Here is a 19,297-nt window from a genome sequence, read left to right on the forward strand (position 1 = left end):
AAACAGGGCGAGTTACGTCGGTTGCGACACGAGAGCGACCGTGTTCCTCTATTAGCGACCATGTATCTCTCTCTCTCTCTCTCTCTCTCTCTCTCTCTCTCTCTCTTCCCTTGTGTGGGGTAAGTATATTATGTAAGTACTAATATCTTATCTTCTAAAAAATATAAAGACGGTCGATCCCCACTCACTCTATAGTCCAAGAACATAATGAACACTTCTGCCCACGTCTCTCTCTCTCTCTCTCTCTCTCTCTCTCTCTCTCTCTCTCTCTTCGTTTCTATATACAGTGAAATTCTGCTCCTCGAGACCAATATCCTGAAAATATATAGCAAAACGGAAAATGGCATTCCCATATTTTATAATCTCTTTGTTTTGGGGTAAATGACTACTATCTTAAAATTTCTCATTTTTAGAACGTTGTTTTTTTTTATTGAGCTAGATTTATGACACCACGGGCTCTTGCTTATAGAATAGAATGTAGAATTTAGGCCAAAGCCCAAGCGCTGGAACCTATGAGGTCATCCAGCACCGAAAGGAAAGTTCATAGTAAGAACGTTTCAAAGGTGGAACAGGATGAACACCTCACAATTTTCAGAGAGCGTGGAAAGTCAGGCGGAAGAAAGAGAATATGAACGGAGGTACAGTAAAAGAAACGAGAAAGCAACCCGCTAATGTCTTTTAAAGTATGACCAGTCTCCCCTTCTCACCATGCAATCTCCACCACTATACCATACAAGTTCCTCGTTGGACGAGTGGTTAACGTGCTCGCCTACCAATTCGGTAGTCGCGAGTTCACTCACCTCCCCGCTCTGCCAACGTTGAATCTGGTTAGAAATTCATTTCTCGATATAATGTGGTTCGGATCCCGCAATAAGCTGTAAGTCCCATTGCTAAGTAACCAATTGGTTTTTAGCCACGTAAAAATATCTAATCCTTCGGGCCAGCCCTAGGAGAGCTGTTAATCAGCTCAGTGGTCTGGTAAAACTGAGATATACTAAACTAACTATACCATACACAGTATCTATTCCCAGCGGCTTCCCTAACCCTCTTCTAGTGTGCTGCAGTCCATGCTCATTTCTACTTATGTCTAGATTATACAGTGGTTCCCAAACTGGGGGAAATTTGAAGCTACCAGGGGGGAGATATTGATACACTGGTGCACAAGAAGCAGCCTCACCCTTCTCACTAATATAATTCTAAAGTAGAAGAGCAAACTAAAGTCCTTTTATTTGTTACTAACCGCTCTCTATGGCTATGCGGTTAGTTGTTACTAACCGCTCTCTATCTACTTTACTCTGTAACTATATGTTTATCAGTATATGTGTACATTTGAAAAATAAAAAACTCACCCATATAACCTATAGGTACCCATAAACCAAAGGAATCATCTACTCACAGAAGCTTTCCTTTCTAACATTCTTCTTTCGGTGCTTGCAGTCAGCAGCCGGGACGGGCCTCGCCTTCATCATCTTCACGGAGGCCATCAACCAGTTCCCTCTGCCTCCGCTGTGGGCCATCCTCTTCTTCCTCATGCTGTTCACCCTGGGGGCCGACTCGCAGTTCGGCACCCTGGAGGGCGTCATCTCCTCCCTCATCGACCTCAAGGTCCTGCCTGAGCTCCGGAAGGAGGCGCTGTCAGGTAAGCGGGAAATAAACGAGTAAAAAATGCGCAGAAGTTTCTTTGGGGCAATTGAGTTTTCTGTTCAGCGTATAATCAAGGGCACCGAAAATAGATGATGTATGAGCTGAGGTCCATGAAATTTTAATCAAGGCCCAGTGGTGGCCTGTCCTATATCATTGCCATATGCACTATTATGGCTAACTTTCACCTTAAATAAAATAAAGGCAACTGAGGTTAGAGGGCTGCAATTTGGTATGTTTGATGACTCAAGGGTGGATGATTAACGTACCAATTTGCAATGCTCTAGCCTCAGCAGTTTATAGGATATGAGGGCGGACAGACAAAGACATCTCAGTAGTTTTCTTTTACGAAAACTAAAATGTAAGAGACATGAATGAGGAATGTGGCATACTGGAAAACGTAAAGGATAAAGAGGAAAACTTAACAAAGAATAAGAGAAACGAAAATAAAAATTTAATGGGATGAAAATAAAGAACAAAATGGTGGAAATGTGATGATATAATGTAGAAACAGGGAAGAATAAAAAAAAATAAAATTTAACCTTAAGAACAATGAACAGAGAAGAAAGAGAGACGGAAAAGTACGACAAAACATTGACGAAAAAGTTACGATTCACGAAAACGTAGGATGTAACTAAAGGTCAAGAGAAGAAAAGTCACGAAGTAAAACTTACGAAAGGGGGTAGAAAATGAAAGGATATCAAGAAAATGAGAAAGAAATTAAGAAAATTGAATGCAAGAAAAAATGACGTTACCAGTCCCCCTGAAACAATTCTCCTTGTATCTGAATAAATTTACAGACACTTTTATCTACTTATTCATTCATTTGTTCGTTTATTTTTTCTATTCTAAAATTGGTCTCCTCTTTCTGTATTTCTTGTTACCTTCTGTTACTTCTTTCAAATGGACACCATATTCATCGGAAGCTTGAATTTCAAGTTATAATGAACCCTTTGGTGGGCTTGTTCCATATGAATAGGGTTCATCTTCTGATTAATGATAATTATAATAATAAATAGTCTTATGAGGGAAAATGGCCTGCAGTAAATTTGAAAATGAAAGCTTAATAGTGAAAATCTAAAATATACATTCAGTAACAAAAACCCGAATCATATTCAATTCTGGACACTGGCTTGTTTATTATAACAGATATTTGCAATATCTACATAATTACATAGTTCTGTATTGAATTGGTCTGACGTAATTGCTCCTGTAAGATTCCTAGATGTCATTAATATAAAATGTATAAATATTTCTAAGTAACAAAAGACCAGAAGCGAAAACTTATGAAATTGTAAATAGAAAAATCTTCATTTATTCAAACGCTACAAGGTATAAAGACCCTCCCTTAACATTATTCAGAAACTACTGAGATTTTTCATATTCTACTCTAAAATGTAAAAAGGTAAATTCTGCCTCATGCATATGCAAATACTCTAAGGACTGCAAAAAATACAAGTAAAAAAGATACAACCATCTTAATCTTAATCTGATCATTTTTATTGACTATCTAAGACTAAATGTGATCAAGTCACTTCATTCTTTAGCCAGCTTTACCTTAAATATCTATGACTCATCATAGACTAGACGTACACAACAGAAACTTTCCACCTAATCCACCTTTCCCCTTAAGATTTGCATCCTCAGAGACTAAAAATAAACAAATGCTTTTTAATTCAGTCTTCTCTCATTTCAAATATCTACGACTCCTCAAGGAACTTAAGTAAACAAAGGACGCTCACTCCCTCATCTTCTTCCTGCTCTTCGTCAGGACTCGTGTGCGCGGTGTGCATGGTGATCTCGCTCATCTTCTGCCATGGCGCTGGAAACTACATCTTCCAGTTGTTTGACGCCTTTGCTGGAAACATTCCTCTGCTGGTCATCGGTCTCTTCGAATGCCTCGGTATCAGCTACGTCTATGGGATAAAAAGGTCTGGTCACTTCACTTGTGCACATCTCACAATGTGACTTTCATTTCAGTCTTCAAGAATATGGTACTGTTTCATCTACGAGAGATTCTTTCCATCCATATTTTCATATCCATGGGCATACTTAACAAGTTAAAGGCCTTTTCGGTGTCCTCCACAATAATGACAATTAACATCCTTAACTTTTTATAATCATCTATATTTTCATATTTATGGGCATACTTAACAAGTTAAAGGCCTTTTCGGTTTCCTTCAAAATAATGACAATTAGCATCCTTAACTTTTAATAATCATCTATATTTTTCATATTTATGGGCCCCATACTTAAACAAGTTTAAAGCCTTTTTCGGTTTTCCATTCAAAAAATAATGACAAGGCATCCTCAACTTTCAAATACTCATCTATATTTTCACATTCATGGCCATACTTAACAAGTTAAAGACCTCGGTTTCCCTCCTAAAACAATATGAACCATCAACATTTATAAAACCTGTCTCCAGTCAACACGTGCACTTGCTAGCCCAAAATTTTGAATAAAAATTCAAAAATCCCAAGGGAGCTTGTACTAAACAATACCACCCAGCATCTGCAAAGTCGTAGGGCTTCACTAAATCAGAAAGTTTCCTTCACAGATTTGCCAGCGATGTGGAACTGATGTGCGGATCCCGCCCCTTCACTGTACTGGTTGGTGTGCTGGAAGGTCGTCTCCCCTGTGCTTATGGTGACTATCCTCGTGTCTTCCTTCGTCAAGATGATAACAGAAGGAAGCTTCTATCTAGTAAGTTTCCTCCAGAACCTCGAAAGCTGATCTGAATATAGAATTTAGGCCAAAGGCCAAGCACTAGGACCTACGAGGTCATTCAGTGCTGAAAGGTGTAACAGGAGGAAAACCTCGCAGCTGCACTATGAATCACTTGTTAAGAGAGAGTGGAAAGTAAGATGAAAGAAGGAGTATATGAAAGGAGGTACAGTAAAAGGAAGGAAAGGTGTTACAGCTAGGAGGTATACTGACGGCACTAACCCCCACAGGGTTGAGAGAGAGAGAGAGAGAGAGAGAGAGAGAGAGAGAGAGAGAGAGAGAGAGACTAGTTTTTGGTTTTTGATCTTTGAAAAATGAATTTATTTATTAATTCAATTAGTAATTACCATATTAAGATTTCTTTCTTGCTTGGATTATGATGAACTTAAAATCTTCCATACGAATCTAAATGAAGAAAAGCCATCAAAAGCTTTCGCTTATTGGGTTAGTTCTACAAACAGAATGGCCTTAATTTCGCCTTGTAATCTCCTACCAAACTTCTGGGAAATTCAAAACTTAAAGAACAACGACGACAATACCTTGATGCGATAAGGTTCACATCCCATGCTAGTTAGTGGTAATACAACGTATGATTCCTTATCACACCAAAATAAAATCATGCATAAATTAAAAACAAGAGTATCAAATATCATAACTTTTAATGTTTAATGTGAAAGAACTATATAAAAAAGTGTTATTTAAACAACTTTCATTATTTCAGGCTTGGGATCCCAAAGTTGGAGAGGGCTATGATAAGCCCTGGCCGCCATGGGCTTGGGGCTTAGCCTTGTTCTTGGTACTCCTGCCCTTAATGTGGATACCCATCGTCCCCATAGCCAAGTGAGATCACATTTTCTCTTCTCTTCCTTTCCTTTTCTACCTCCACATCCCAATTTACCTAACTTGGTTGTTCTTGCTGTGCTTACTGCGCACTCCAGTTTTGTTTTATCTTAATATCTGCCACTTTATTTCAGGTATGTCTGATTATCAAAGTTATCACATCTTTCACTTGTTCCTTTCATCCCTTACTATTTTGTATTTGCCATCCTTTCTAAAAGTTCTATCATTCTTAATTGGCTTTTGTACCGTCATTCACTTGTGATTGACATTTTGTTGTTCCTCAGTGGCTGGTTCTCTCCTGTTCCCCCAATCCATTCAGGGGCCTCAATTTCTTTTCCTAATCAAATTCTCAACCTTATTGTTCAGTTTAAGTCTCACGGAAATTGGGAAGAAAAATAGTGAGGATAATTATTATCATAATCAAAGTGAACAAACATTCAAGTAGAACAAATAAAGCATGCCTACAAGGTTACTGATTTATCAAGCAAGTTTCCTCAGACATAATTGCCCATTACTGAAACAACATAGACAACGGATTCATAAAAAGGTTTATGCACGAACAATAATTATAATACCACATCAGATAAATAACGCAAATGTATGTGCTTTACAACAATACCAAAATTTCTTGTAAATTTAATATTTTTAGCATCAATAATACTGGCACGAAGAATGTTCAAGAGCATTGCAGCAACAAGTATTAAATAACAGAACAGGAGAATAGTGCAAGATTGGATAATCAACCAAGCCAATAATTACTTGACCTCTTGATTTGTTCTAGATATCTCTTAAGATTGGCAGTAACTTTCATTTTTAATTTGGGAAGGGCCTATAGACTCACCTATTCGAGGACTTCTCTATGAAACATATATGTACGTATACACAATTCGAGGAAAATTCGCATATTCGCGGAATTTTTCACTGAGAAATATTCACTAATTAGTACTGTATTTTCATAACATTTTCATGATTAAACACATTTTTTGTGTTAAAAGTATTAAAGTACTCTGATGTAAGCATATTTAGAGTTTTTTTGTGTTTGATCTATCAAAATAGGCTTCTGTGGCAGTTCCAAGCATTTTTAGACGAAGTTTTTGGTATTCGCGGATTTTAACTATTTGTAAGGGTTCGTGGTACGCATCACCAGCGAATACCGGGGCTGCCCGTAACTGCAACAAAAACATAAGCATCCACAAAATTTTCTATCCTATTTTTCAGACCTACAATCAGGCCCCTAATAAATAATAAGACTTGATATATTTATTGATGCATCAGTAGATTTTCTAGAGTCACAACTGATAAAGGTGAGAAAGGTCCCAGAGCACTATCCTGAACAACACCAGACAAGATCAGTCTCTGTTCGCTAAAAACACCATCAAACAATTCTCACCTGCCAATTGCTCAAAAAAAAAAAAAAAAAAAAAAAGTGGATGACATCAAGTATCTAACCTCAAACACCTACCTGATGAAGAGCCTTGTTATTAACAGATTTGGAGATATGTATCGTTATTCTCAACTTAGACAAATTATGACAAATCTTCATTGACAACATGCATTTGAAGTAACTAGTGCCACCTCAGAGGACATTACAAGTACCTAATTGTTTCTTATAGTACAAGGGCAAATATATCATATTTAGCAACACAATTGTACTAATTCAATTCATCATGTGAAGTTGTAGAGCCTGTTTAATGTTACATCACCTTTTTTATAAATCTTAAGTTCGCTCTAGCCTTGGAAACTCATGTACAAGCCCATCTCAGCCATTGATTTAAAGAAATAACAAGATATGCTACATGCTGCATGCTATTCATTAACATGCAAGAAATCTTCCAGTTTACTAAAACCTGAAGAATCCTCAATTAAATCACTATCCTCAACTTTACCATAAAATTGTCCTACTTGTATGTTTGGAGTCTGATGATTAAAATGTTTAGGTAGAATTTCTATACCTTAACGAAGTACCTTATAAAATCTTTCTGTTCGCCTAACACTGTCAATCAGGTTTAGAATTAATTCCTGTGCACAAGTTCTGGATCTATTTATTTTCATTTCCTTCCAGTATACATACACTGCAAATTTTTCAAGGGCAATGCAAAGCTCACTACTCACTTTAGTAACTGATTAATCTTTTATCTTTTCAAAAGACTGGGTGATTTTATTAAATCTAGTAACAGACAAGATCCAGGCTTGCTTGCTTGTACAAAATTTTGCCATACAAAATTGTCACACATCCCTCTAAAGGTGACATGGAAATCTCTTAATATTTGGTGCCTCACTTTTTCAGTGCCTTTGGATTCCAGCTGCTAGCAGAGGAAGCCCCAGCGTGGTTCCCTGAGAAAGAGTTGCGAAGCATTCAGGATGTAACGCCACAGAGATTTACAGCTCTAGAAAGAGCCCTCCTATGTCTCTCAGTCTCAACAGAATCCCTAAAGGTTGGCTTTGCTTATTCATTTTTTCCCAAAACAGTGAAAGCAGTCGTAGTTGGTAGCTTTGCTATGGTAATCAAAGATGCCATAAGTCTTAATCATGACTTTGCTTATAGTTTTATTTATTCATTTCAAGAAATTGTACATGGTACTTTGACACAATACTAGTTATTCTTCACAATAGTCTAATAGTCTCAATGTACCCAAAACACAGTCTTTTGTCTAACAGTGAAAAGAAGAACGGTAAGTCTCATTGTGGACGTCACTGGGCTGTCAGGTACCCGTCAGTCATTTCCCTCAATTTCTGTGTAGTGCATAGTCTGGAAAGGAGTCTACATTTACTATATTCTGTTAAAAAAGGGCAAAGTGTTAATATCCTCTGTTTGTCCATTTCCACGTCAGTATTCATGCTGTGATTTTCTCATGATGCTTTCCCCCACTTTTTTTTTGCAGTGTTTCCAACATTGCAGGGGCCGTTATTTCTCCCTGTGTATTTTTTGTTACGGCCCTACCTCATTCAAAAAGGGGCAAGGAAGGTGTTGACCCTTAAGAAGCAGCTTGAAATTATTGGAAGACTCAAGACAGGCTGGTCTATGGGATAAACAATGGATGTGTATCAGCAAAATCTAATCATGAAAAGGCTGATTAGTTGACTTGATCTGGTTTCATCAGCAAGGCTGCAGCTACAAAGTTCGCAGGTCTGCATGGGGTTACAGACTTTAAGGCATCTGAAGGTCGGCTGTTTTGGATTTTTGGTTCAAAATTGGCCATGGCCTTTCTAAGAAGATTTAGAGCAAAGCTCTGGATGCTTCTCAAAGGGAATAGTAGAGGAGTTTTGGCAGACGCTGCAAAACTTGAAGAAATCAAGGTCTTGTTTTGGGTCAATCTATGAAGGGGAACAGACTCTGGAGAATCTATAAAGGCACTTGATGAAATCTGTCATCTACCACTTCACAGATACTTGGAAGAAGTCACCATAAAGACCCTAGAGCTCTATCCTGAATGGAGAGAGGGGCATGATAAGACTTCCAAGGATTCACAGTTGATGACATCCATGGCACACTTGCAAAGGGCAGCAACAATATTCCTGAGGAAGATGTGTAGGAATAGCTGGGCAATGACGGTGGTGGTGACCCTGGCTTCCAACTGTTAACTGACAGCGAAATAGCTGCTGCAGTTACTGCTGGTGAGGAGAATTCCCCTAAAGAGGAAACTACGACGATGACAGAGCTGTCTGATATGTTTATTGACATAATGGGGAATCCCAACTTCGATTGCAAGAACCTCCAGGCCCCTGGACTTGGTGGCGAAGCAGAATCATTGTTCATATGGTCATATGACCATCAGTTACTTCTATAGATTCCACACTCTCGTGTCAAAAGAAATGGCATTTGACTCAAGAAAAGATGTGCCATCTCCTATCTTGCAACTCCCAGTTCCTGTCACCCGGCAACCGAATACGTTTGCCGCCAAACGTGACTTGAATGAAAGTACAGGCAGTTCCTGGGTTATGACCGGGGGTTTTCATTCTTGAGATGCATCATAAGCCGAAATCATTGTAAGCCGGACATCGTCAAAAATCCTAGAGAAAACCTTACTATAATGCTTTGGGTGCAATTCAAAATTATGTTAAAATACATTCTTTTATGCATTTTTTCATAAAAAAAACCTTCAAATATTTTATTATTTTTGCTTATTTTTTGGTGTCATTCTTCTGCCAGATCAGCGTTGTAGGCACCGTAACCCTGGAATATGTATTGTAACCTGGAAATAATTTCTGATGGACTACAATTAAAAAGCGCCTTAACCGTCGCAAGCCGAACCCGTTGTAACCCAGGAACTGCCTGTAACATTTATGAACATAATTATCTCAGAGGGGAAAGACTGGCAGAACCACTAACAGATGGTTAGGCTCCTGCCACCACTGAGGATTGATCTTCAAGAAATTGTTAGAGGCTAAACTCTTCCAGACAAACTTAAATAAGGAAAAGAATCTAGCTCACTGTCAGCAAATCCAAGCTCCAAAGTACCTCTATCAGCAGAAAATGGCAATTCATATGATGCCTGCACACCCTGAAAGCTCTATGAGGTCAGTAGGATTAAATTACCTTACAAAGAGATGGAAAAGCTCAATACTACTCACTCATACAATTTTAAAGGGTAGCTTTTTAACCTTCCCATTCTCGAGGTGAGGCTGTAGGAAGTAAATTGGTAGATCTCAGAGTTGTTACAGCTAAATTAAGGGGTTAAAGATATATCTGAAGCAGAGGACAATGAGCCCTCACTTGGAGCTCTTGGGGGGTTTGTAATACTTTCCACTACTGTAGTGTTATCACTGGGGCTGAGACCAGATCTTACATACCTCACAAGGAATATCTAGGCTACAAACCTACAGTTTACCATATATTATAAAAGTCTCTCTCTCTCTCTCTCTCTCTCTCTCTCTCTCTCTCTCTCTCTCTCTCTCTCCAAGCTACAGATGAAATCGTGGACTGTTGTGTACACGTGAAAAAGGGGCCAGCACACCTGAAGACATCTGTAATGTGATGGCTTTTAAGTTTCAACACAAACCACATTTTTATCACTTACTGATAGAGAGGAGTAAAAAAGGCTGACAACAATGAAGAACCAGCTAAATATTAATGATTTAATGGCTAAAATAATGCTGAAAAGGGCCAGTCTGTATTGAGGTAATGACCTGGTCTGTTGAATATGTGACAAACCTGTAAATAACACTGAAGTCTCATGAAAAGTCAGTAGGGTGATTGCTGCTTACCTGATGATCCTGATGAGACATAAGCCATGAGATTAAGACTTTCCACCTTTTTTTTATCAGGTAAACAAAAGACTGTTGAGTCTGGGACTTCCAAAGACCATGAATGTAAGCATATAGTATATGATTAATGGGTTTATGTAGTCATAAATAAAACAGAATGTACCTTTGGAAATCAGGGTACTTATCTATCTCCTTTTCAGTATTTTTTTGTTCCTTTACTTCTTAAAAGACCCAACAAGACAAGTGTACTGTAAACTATCAATATGCACCTCACAGCCATCTGCGTCTTGTTCATACTATGTGCATATTCCTTAAACCCTAGAAATGTGCAAAAATGTCAAATTTACTTTGTTTTTATTACAGGTGAACTGTTTAAATTCAAAATAAAATCAATCTCCCTTGCAAAAAATTTAAAAATTATATGACATTAACAATTAATGTTTGACATTCATTTTAAAAAATCAAAATGTGAATTGTACTGAAGCCTTTCATATCACAAATAAAATACATATAAATGTCTTTCATAACTATCCAATAAGAAACCATTTCTAATGTAATTTTTCTCCACTAGGCTTTTGTCATTCATAAGTAATAACTCAGCCGTACCAGGCATTCATCTTGCATATGCTCTTGACTCCCTTGAGATATAAAAGATTATTCCCAATTCAGTCCACAGATGAAGATGCAGGCAGAGCTGCTTCAGACGGTCAGATCCCCAAAAACAACTCCCAGGTGCCTCTCCTCCCTCACTCAGCAAGCAGAAATTCAATCAAAGTATCCAAAGCCATGACTAAACCCACAGCAGACTCAAAAGCGAACGGTGGGGTGAGAGCCAATGGCAAAGCCTCTGGAAAGGAATCGAGCAGCGGTTTGTTGAAGACAGATGGGAAGCCATTGCCAAGAGGGAAGAGTGTTGAAAGATCCAACAAGAAGAAGGAAAAGAATAACAGGAATAGCATGTAGGATCAGTAGCAATAAGCATGATGCTGTTAATGTTTTATTGTAAATGCTTTTACCAATGATTACTTCTAAGGTATTCCACTTCATTCGTGGTGGGATTAGGAGGGAAGGCTTCAGTTGCCATCCTTTGTTGTACCTGTATGGAAAACATTGATATCAGAATAAGCCTGAAGTTCTCATCAATAATAAAGTCCAACGTTTAGAAGGTTACTTCAATGTTTCATGTTTGTGCTCATTATGCTGTTCATAGACTACCTAGAGGAGACCATGGCACAGTTGGCTTTAGCAATGCCAGGAAATTGTTTATGTTCTAGGTTGCGTTTATATGTAAAAAAAATGTCTTCCTACATCAATGCTGTTAAAAAATGTAAGCTGTGACTGCAGAGAAATCTGCATAATTCAGTTTCTAAACATTCGGATAACTTAATTACGATAATTGAAATTTTCTGACGGAGCTCAAACAATTTTATGGTAACTACAAAGCAGACATTGCCACACTATCTGAGGTTTTCTGAATCATACAAGTAATCCGTTATTCAGAAAGACCCGATACCAATAGCTAAGTACTCTTCTAAACTATTGCCTGAGGCTTCAAGAAAGCAAGATAGATAAAACCAAATCCAACGAAATAATTAGTATATAAAACAAAATTGACAATTCTGCGCTTTAGCGACCTTAAGGCATTGTAAAAAAGAATTTTTATTTAACAGATGCTCTGCTCAAGAAGACTTAAACTAGATATCTTTACCATTCATTCACATTCACTAAACTTACTGAAAATATATGTCATAGTTAAAATAAAGTATCATTAAATAGGGAAACAATTTCTAAGGTGGAAATTTAGGAATAACAACAGTACAGGCAGTCCCTGGGGAGAGAGAGAGAGAGAGAGAGAGAGAGAGAGAGAGAGAGAGAGAGAGAGAGGTTTTAAGCTTTGCCCTGGTAATAAAATGGTTTTCTACCCTCCTTACAGGAGAGACCTCCTTATAGTGAACCATAAACCGGTTTTTTCACCTTGCTATGTAAAGCGTCTGCAGCTACGGCGCTCAGAATACAAGTTACAGTGCCGTCTTCAGAAAATCAGCCATATCCCAGAACCAATTATTTTATGAATATGTTTGAAAAAGCGTCGTAGGTACGAAATGCCATAAGTCGAGCGCTGTAACCTGGGGACTACCTGTATTATCAAAAGTAGTAATGATAAATTACAATTATACTTATCCAACCTTACATCACAGAACGCAGATCTGGATATGGATTTTGATCATATCAGTTACTACGTCAAAATGACTTTTACAAGAAAAAATATATTCGTGCGAACGATGCACCAGCAATAACAGAACTAAACGCTATAATCTAAAAAAAAAACTATGGTTATTAAAGGGATGAATCTGTAACAAAATATCGTCATTATAAAGATGAACTGCCTCAGCAGCAAAAGATTCCTCAACAGCAAAACAGTTGAAAGAAATGCATGCCTTACCAAATTCCTAAACGCTCTCGCCCACAAAGTAATCAATTACCGAGTCAAAATAATGTTGCCATCACAACTACACTTCATGACCCATCCACAGTTTTAAGGTTATATTTAGTCTATTTCTTCTTGATGTCAAGCACTGGTAGTAGGATAAGGAATGTTAAATGTCGCAATAATAAAAGCCAAAATATGCTATTGACCATTAGCTATATGTAAGGTTAATAGACAAAGCTGTGTGATCCAGTGAGAATGTACCTTTATTTTGCAGTTAATAGATACCTTAGCTCAACCATCTCATTTTGATAATTAGTTTGTTTTCAAGTTAGCAGACAAGACAAAAAATGAGTCTGTTTCCAGTTTCCTTCACAAGCCACAGTGTGTAGAACAAGAGACTTTTAGTTCTATTCCTTAACCAACTTGTAATCAAGGCTGTATACATTAGAAACGCAGTATCAAAAGATGTCAGGCAGTTATGATATAAAAGAAAAAGTATCGTGTTATAGTCTGTTGTTGTAACTTGTCACTGTGTCCTGATACTATAACTACTTGTAAATGCATAATGGAAGTCTATTTTTGTGAAAGTGTTGTATGAAATGTTTAGTCATGTTGAAGAATACCCTCCCCCTTACCCTCTAAGCGTACCCTACAGAGGTAGTGTGTCCATGCAGAATTTTCATTAGTTACAAATCACTAGCATTACAGTTCACATTATATTATCATATACAAACATGTATTACTAATGTATCTAAATATCAGTCACAGTAAGCTCCCTGATACTTGAATGTGTGAAACGCAAGTTTTCACACAGTCAATTACTTGAGTTTTCACTAAATTGTTTTGAATGCATCCAGATCATCTTTTCAGGAGAGATGATGATGATGATGATGATGATGAATTTTGATGATTATCATTAATTAATTATATTAATATCTATATGTTCGAAATGTGCCACCAAGTGGAAGAAGTCCAAAGGCTTTCAGGGAATACATGGTAATGTCATTATATAATCAGAAAAGCTAGAGAATAAAATAAGTAAATATAAATAAATATAAACAGTAGTCAATAAATGAAACTAATGGAAAAGTCAAAGCGATGCAAAATGAACCTTTAAAATTTCTAACAAAACTGAGCACTTAGTCCTACTTGTCCACAAGGCTTGCAATAAACCAGCTCTATGGAAGGACATCTTTCAAGAGGAAAAACTGTAGTAAACTAAGGAAATTTTGTGTGGACTCGCTGCCAATTCCCAATAAAAACATTATATACATTATATAAAAGTTATCATGAACATAGGAAAGAATGATAACATATCACTATTCCTTTATATCACTGCAATTATTATTCCTTATTGTTGTTCTTGATTATGTAGATAAAACTCCCCCAGGCTTTTGAATGACCTTATTCCTATCTCCCCCTACAAATATTCTGTTCAAATAACAACTTACTTTTCCTAGTTTTCTTGATTTCTTCCTTACACCTTTCCTCTTTTTCCCCAAGACCTTTATTGAATGACTAAAGTTGAAATTATATTTTATACTGCTGTGTTCCTAAACTATTGCTTCCATATTTTTTTTCAAAATTCTATTTTTGTAGAATTAGCCATGTCAAATAAACGGACGCTAGCAGCGCTGCTAGCACGAGTGGCATAGTCAACACCCTAGATGCATAAAGAATTCTTGTATATAACTAAAGCTAATGTACTAAGTAATATAAATATTCAATAGGTTGCCTCATTAATTTAGTCTATAAACAATTTATCGCCTAGTGGGTGCCGAGAATGGACTCGTATATCATATTAAATAGTGTCATCTTGTTGAATGAGTATAACTCAAGCTGTAGCTTTTGGTGAGTACGAATTGTGATGTTCTATTGATTATGTTTCTGTAAGGAATGTAAAGTGTGTTTTGGCTGTGCGAGTGTGAGTGTGCCAGGGTAATGAATGAATTTATTTTCATAAGATATTTCTAGTCAATTGAACTCTTCCCAAAGTGTAGTACACAGTACACTGCTATTCTGAAAATACTCAAAGTTTAAGTTAAGAAATTCATCATCACAAGAGAAATGTGAAAGTTGTGCTTTATCACTATTTGTTTTGATAAAAGATAATGAACAAGTGTTATAAAATCATGTGGTATAAAATTTCACACAACTAGGATTAAACATCTAAAACCAAAGACAAGAAAACGACATCTGAAAAAATGTATTAATTGCAGTCAGGGCAAAAGCAACCAAAGAATCTGTTTTTAAAGTCTTCCAAATAGATTAAAGTATATTTATGTCAGACAACAGCTGGATAGAAATGCAGTAATATATAAAAAATTGCAACCATCAAAGGCCTGTCTTCACAGGAATAAAACCATTCACTTCCCCAAACCCTTCCGCCTTGATTTCTTAATAGAGTTTACTTAGAAAGAAACAATAACGTTTAGACCCATAACTTCCTAAATCATTGTCCGAGTTATGAAGAAATCTAGCTAATTTATAACACAGGATCTTCAAATCATTCACTACAAATGCTTCCAATATCTCTGTGTGAATATTTTGATTCTACAGATATCTACTGTAGCAGTTTATGAGAGTATGTCCAGCAACAAAGCAGAAGCTTAGTTTGGAAGTAGATATCTGAAGCACCATCAGAAACAACAGTTGCAAAGTACGATAGTATTACTAATACAGGCAGTCACTGGTTATCGGCTGGGGTGCCGTTCTTGGCGGGATTAACCGAAATTCTGAGATTTATGGCACCAATAACTGATTGATGGCACCTCTGTTAGGTACGTTATGGTGCCATAACTCAATTAACCGGAACTCGGCGCGTAATGGCGCCATAAATCACCGATTTTATGGCGTTAGACAAGCGCCATCAAACCAGATCACCATTAACAGAGTCCGCCGATAACCGGGGACGTCCTGTATTCTTGTTTACAGTTCTACGGCTTAATTGTGCGATTTTTATACTGCCCATCTTGACTCGTGTGGATTTCCATTTTGCAGGGCATGACAGAAAAAGATCAGTAAGAAATTCCTGGAATTCCTGATAGAGAACGAATAGATGTTGAGAAGCCAAGATCAAATTATTTTGCTATCTCCGAGTCATTTAGGTCAGAGAAATTACAATCTTTTTAATGTCACAATTTGCAATGAGTCATTACTAACTGTTCTTGGATATACTTCATTTAAAATTTCATAATCCTTGAAGGAATCAAATCTAGCATCACTCTTAACAGATGATTCAATTTGTTTGTTTTTGTTTTTAGAATTCTAGCAATTTTTCAAGTGAATTGTGCAATTGTCAACTTCTGATTGTATTTCGTCATTTGTTAAGATTTGAAATTTTAAGGCATTACTTGAAAGGCAGTGTAAGGAAGGGGCAATTTACATTGATTAGGTAAATAGAAATGGAAATAAATTAGGCTATGGAAAACAAGTCTGTTAAGGAAATGAATGTTAATTGCAAAAGATAATTAGGTGGATGTACATGGTGACCAATAAGTTAAGGTGCAAAGATAAATTTGTCAAGGGAAGAGAGATATTAACAAAGTTGGGAAACCTGCGAGGTTCTTGTTATTTATGAAAATAACTTTTCAAAAGGATAAAAAAATTCTAACTTGGGGAGTGTGTAGTAATTGGAGGTAACAAGTATAAGCACAGTGAGGACAGCTATAGCAAGAGTTGTGTGTTGATGCAACACTGTATTACTGCAGAAATCTAACAGTTTTAAAGCATTAGTATTCTCCAACATGTTTCCGGAGGGCTTCCAAGAACAAAGTTTGTGAAAATCAGTTTTCAAAAGATCTTCCAAATGTCTGATGCTCTATAGGTCAGATATTCAGTTTAATTCCCTGTAATGTTACTACTATAGGTTGCTGTCTCAAAAGAGCAATACAATCCTGATGTCAACTCGAGTTAGTCAGAATTAACCAGCCCCCTTTTTAAATGATGTATCTAAACAGAGCTTCCATAGATAAACTTGGTAACAAACATTTTCCAGAGATCTTCCAAATCACTCAGTGATGATCTTCCAATCTTTATGGTCAACTTAAGCCCTTGATAACAGGTGTCTTCCAATACAGTGATCTGAACTGCTATTAGTTCCAAAGATCTTCCTTAACTATTTAAGAGGTCTTCCATTTCAGTGACTAACAGTATAATTATTAGATATTATACATGAAATTTAGGCTGTCAAGCCAACCATTTATGTAATAAACATTTATGTACTTCTAATTTTTACCATTGCCAGTAGGGAAACTTTACTTTAATTTCATGAAGATTAAAATTTATAAAATTTAATCATTGAAAAAGATTTAGAATTATATTACAATAAAGAACTATTTATGTAGTGAATACCTGCAACATCTTCTGTAACTTTCACTTGGATATATAGTCAGTCCACGGTTTACAACGGGAGTTCCGTTCTTGAGACGCGTTTAAGCCGAAAATCGTGAAAAATCCTAAGAAAACCTTACTTTTAATGGTTTGGGTATATTAAAAACTATGTAAACTGCATTTTTATTGCATTTTTCATCAAAAAACCTTCAAATATTGATTATTTTGCATTTTTGGAGTCATATTTCTTCTGCCAGATCAGCGTTGTAAGCGGTGTAACCCTGGAACATGCATCGTAAACCTAGAAATAATTTCTGATGAATAAAATTGAAAAGCGTCGTAACCTCGGAACATCGTAAGCTGACCCCGTTGTAAGCCGGGGACTGCCTTAATCTGAACCAGATTTATTCTTAAAATAAGTGTCTTTATGTGGTTTCTGAGTTCCCTCCCACTGGGGAAATGTAACAGATCTTCCAATAAACTCAAAGAAAAGACAAACAAGAATCTTCCATTACTGTTCATAACTAGAAAATATGATTTTTGGTTTTTTCACTGTTAGGAATAGCACATGTGACACAAAGATAGATATTCACGGCACCAATGGCACTTACTAATGAGTGATAGATATTGCACATTTTATGTTATGTTATATGAGCTAAAGTGTATAAATGTGTTTTTGTGGTGTTACCCTGTGGTTATAATAAAGAGCATTGTGGTAAAATTGATTTCCTTACCCTGAAGTTAGAAGAAATAGGCTGTCATGTCAAGTTTATTTCCTTACATCAGTTGTTTTTTACCATTCCCTTTTCAAGTACTGTAGACAGGTAAAAATATGGTACCGTACAGAATATGTACACACCTTATGCCGGTGTGCAGGTACTGCTTTCTTCTTCTTCCTCTCTCGTCGATCACGAGGCAGTAGAGACATGGATTTACACATACACACACACATATATATATATATATATATAATATATATATATATATATATATATATATAAATATATATATATATATATATATATATATATATATATATATATATAATATATATCTATATATATTATATATATTATATATACGTAGTACCTCGAGATACGAAATTAATTCCGTTCCGAGACGCCCTTCATATCATGAGGTTTTCGTATCTTGGACCACATTTTACATATAAAATGGCTAATCCATTCCAAGCCCTCCAAAAACACCCAGTAAATTTCATAAAAGCTAAATTGACCTATAAACAATGAAATACTACAACAATTTGGACCATTCAATACCTAACTTACTAACGAAATGCAAATTAACCTGTAAATAAAGTGTATTAGTGTACATGGTATACAAGAAATACTGTATGTAAAATGTGGAAGCTTACCTTTCGAGTGAGGCTATCTCCGAAAGTGGCGGCAGAGGAGGAGGAGGACCAACGGCAGATACGTACGTACACTTAACTTTAGGAAAACACATAAAAAAATGTAAGGAAAACATACATAAACTAAAATTTACGAAAGACATTAACAAAACTGTAACACTTAACTTTACAAAAAACTAAAATTAAATTTCTTTTTTCTTTTTTTTCTTTTTTACTTTTTTTTTACTTTTTTTTACTTTTACGCAGTTTTTTTTTTTTTTTACAGAATTTCAACTTCATCACCACTTTCAACTTTCGTTTATCACTTGGTTCTTCCTTTTTGCTTTCAACTTTCTGTTTTTCATCACTTGGTTCTTCCTTTTAAAAAATAACGATCCAACGAAGATTGCTTCTGCCTACTTTTCACAATGTTCCTGAAACGACTCAGGCAAATGTCATCGAACTGCGCAAGCATACGACCTGTGTGAGCCTTTTCGGGGTGTCTTTTTTCCATAAACAATTGCACTTTATGAAAAGTGGCAATCTCCCACAAGGCCAGCGCGTAGTGTTCATTAACGGCTGCCCGTCTTGATAATTATCTACTAATTGTTGCACCTCATGACTATGTTGGCCCTGGTGTCCATCAAAACCCTGTTCAACCAAATGCTCTCTCTGCAACTGATTTGGGTACTGAATGTTTGGCTGCTGACCTTCAACATAAACTGAAGTGCCTTGATTATACTGGTATGCATGTTGTAAATAATTGATCAACA

General features: G+C 36.5%; 1 pseudogene; it reads left to right on the forward strand.

Moving 5' to 3' along the window:
* Positions 1–17,897, forward strand: part of LOC135205770 (sodium-dependent neutral amino acid transporter B(0)AT3-like) — a 118,386-nt pseudogene extending 100,489 nt beyond the window's left edge.
* The last annotated feature ends 1,400 nt before the right edge of the window (positions 17,898–19,297 follow it).

The sequence above is a fragment of the Macrobrachium nipponense genome, chromosome 24 (assembly GCF_015104395.2).
Source record: "Macrobrachium nipponense isolate FS-2020 chromosome 24, ASM1510439v2, whole genome shotgun sequence".
Taxonomy (NCBI): Eukaryota; Metazoa; Arthropoda; class Malacostraca; order Decapoda; family Palaemonidae; genus Macrobrachium; species Macrobrachium nipponense.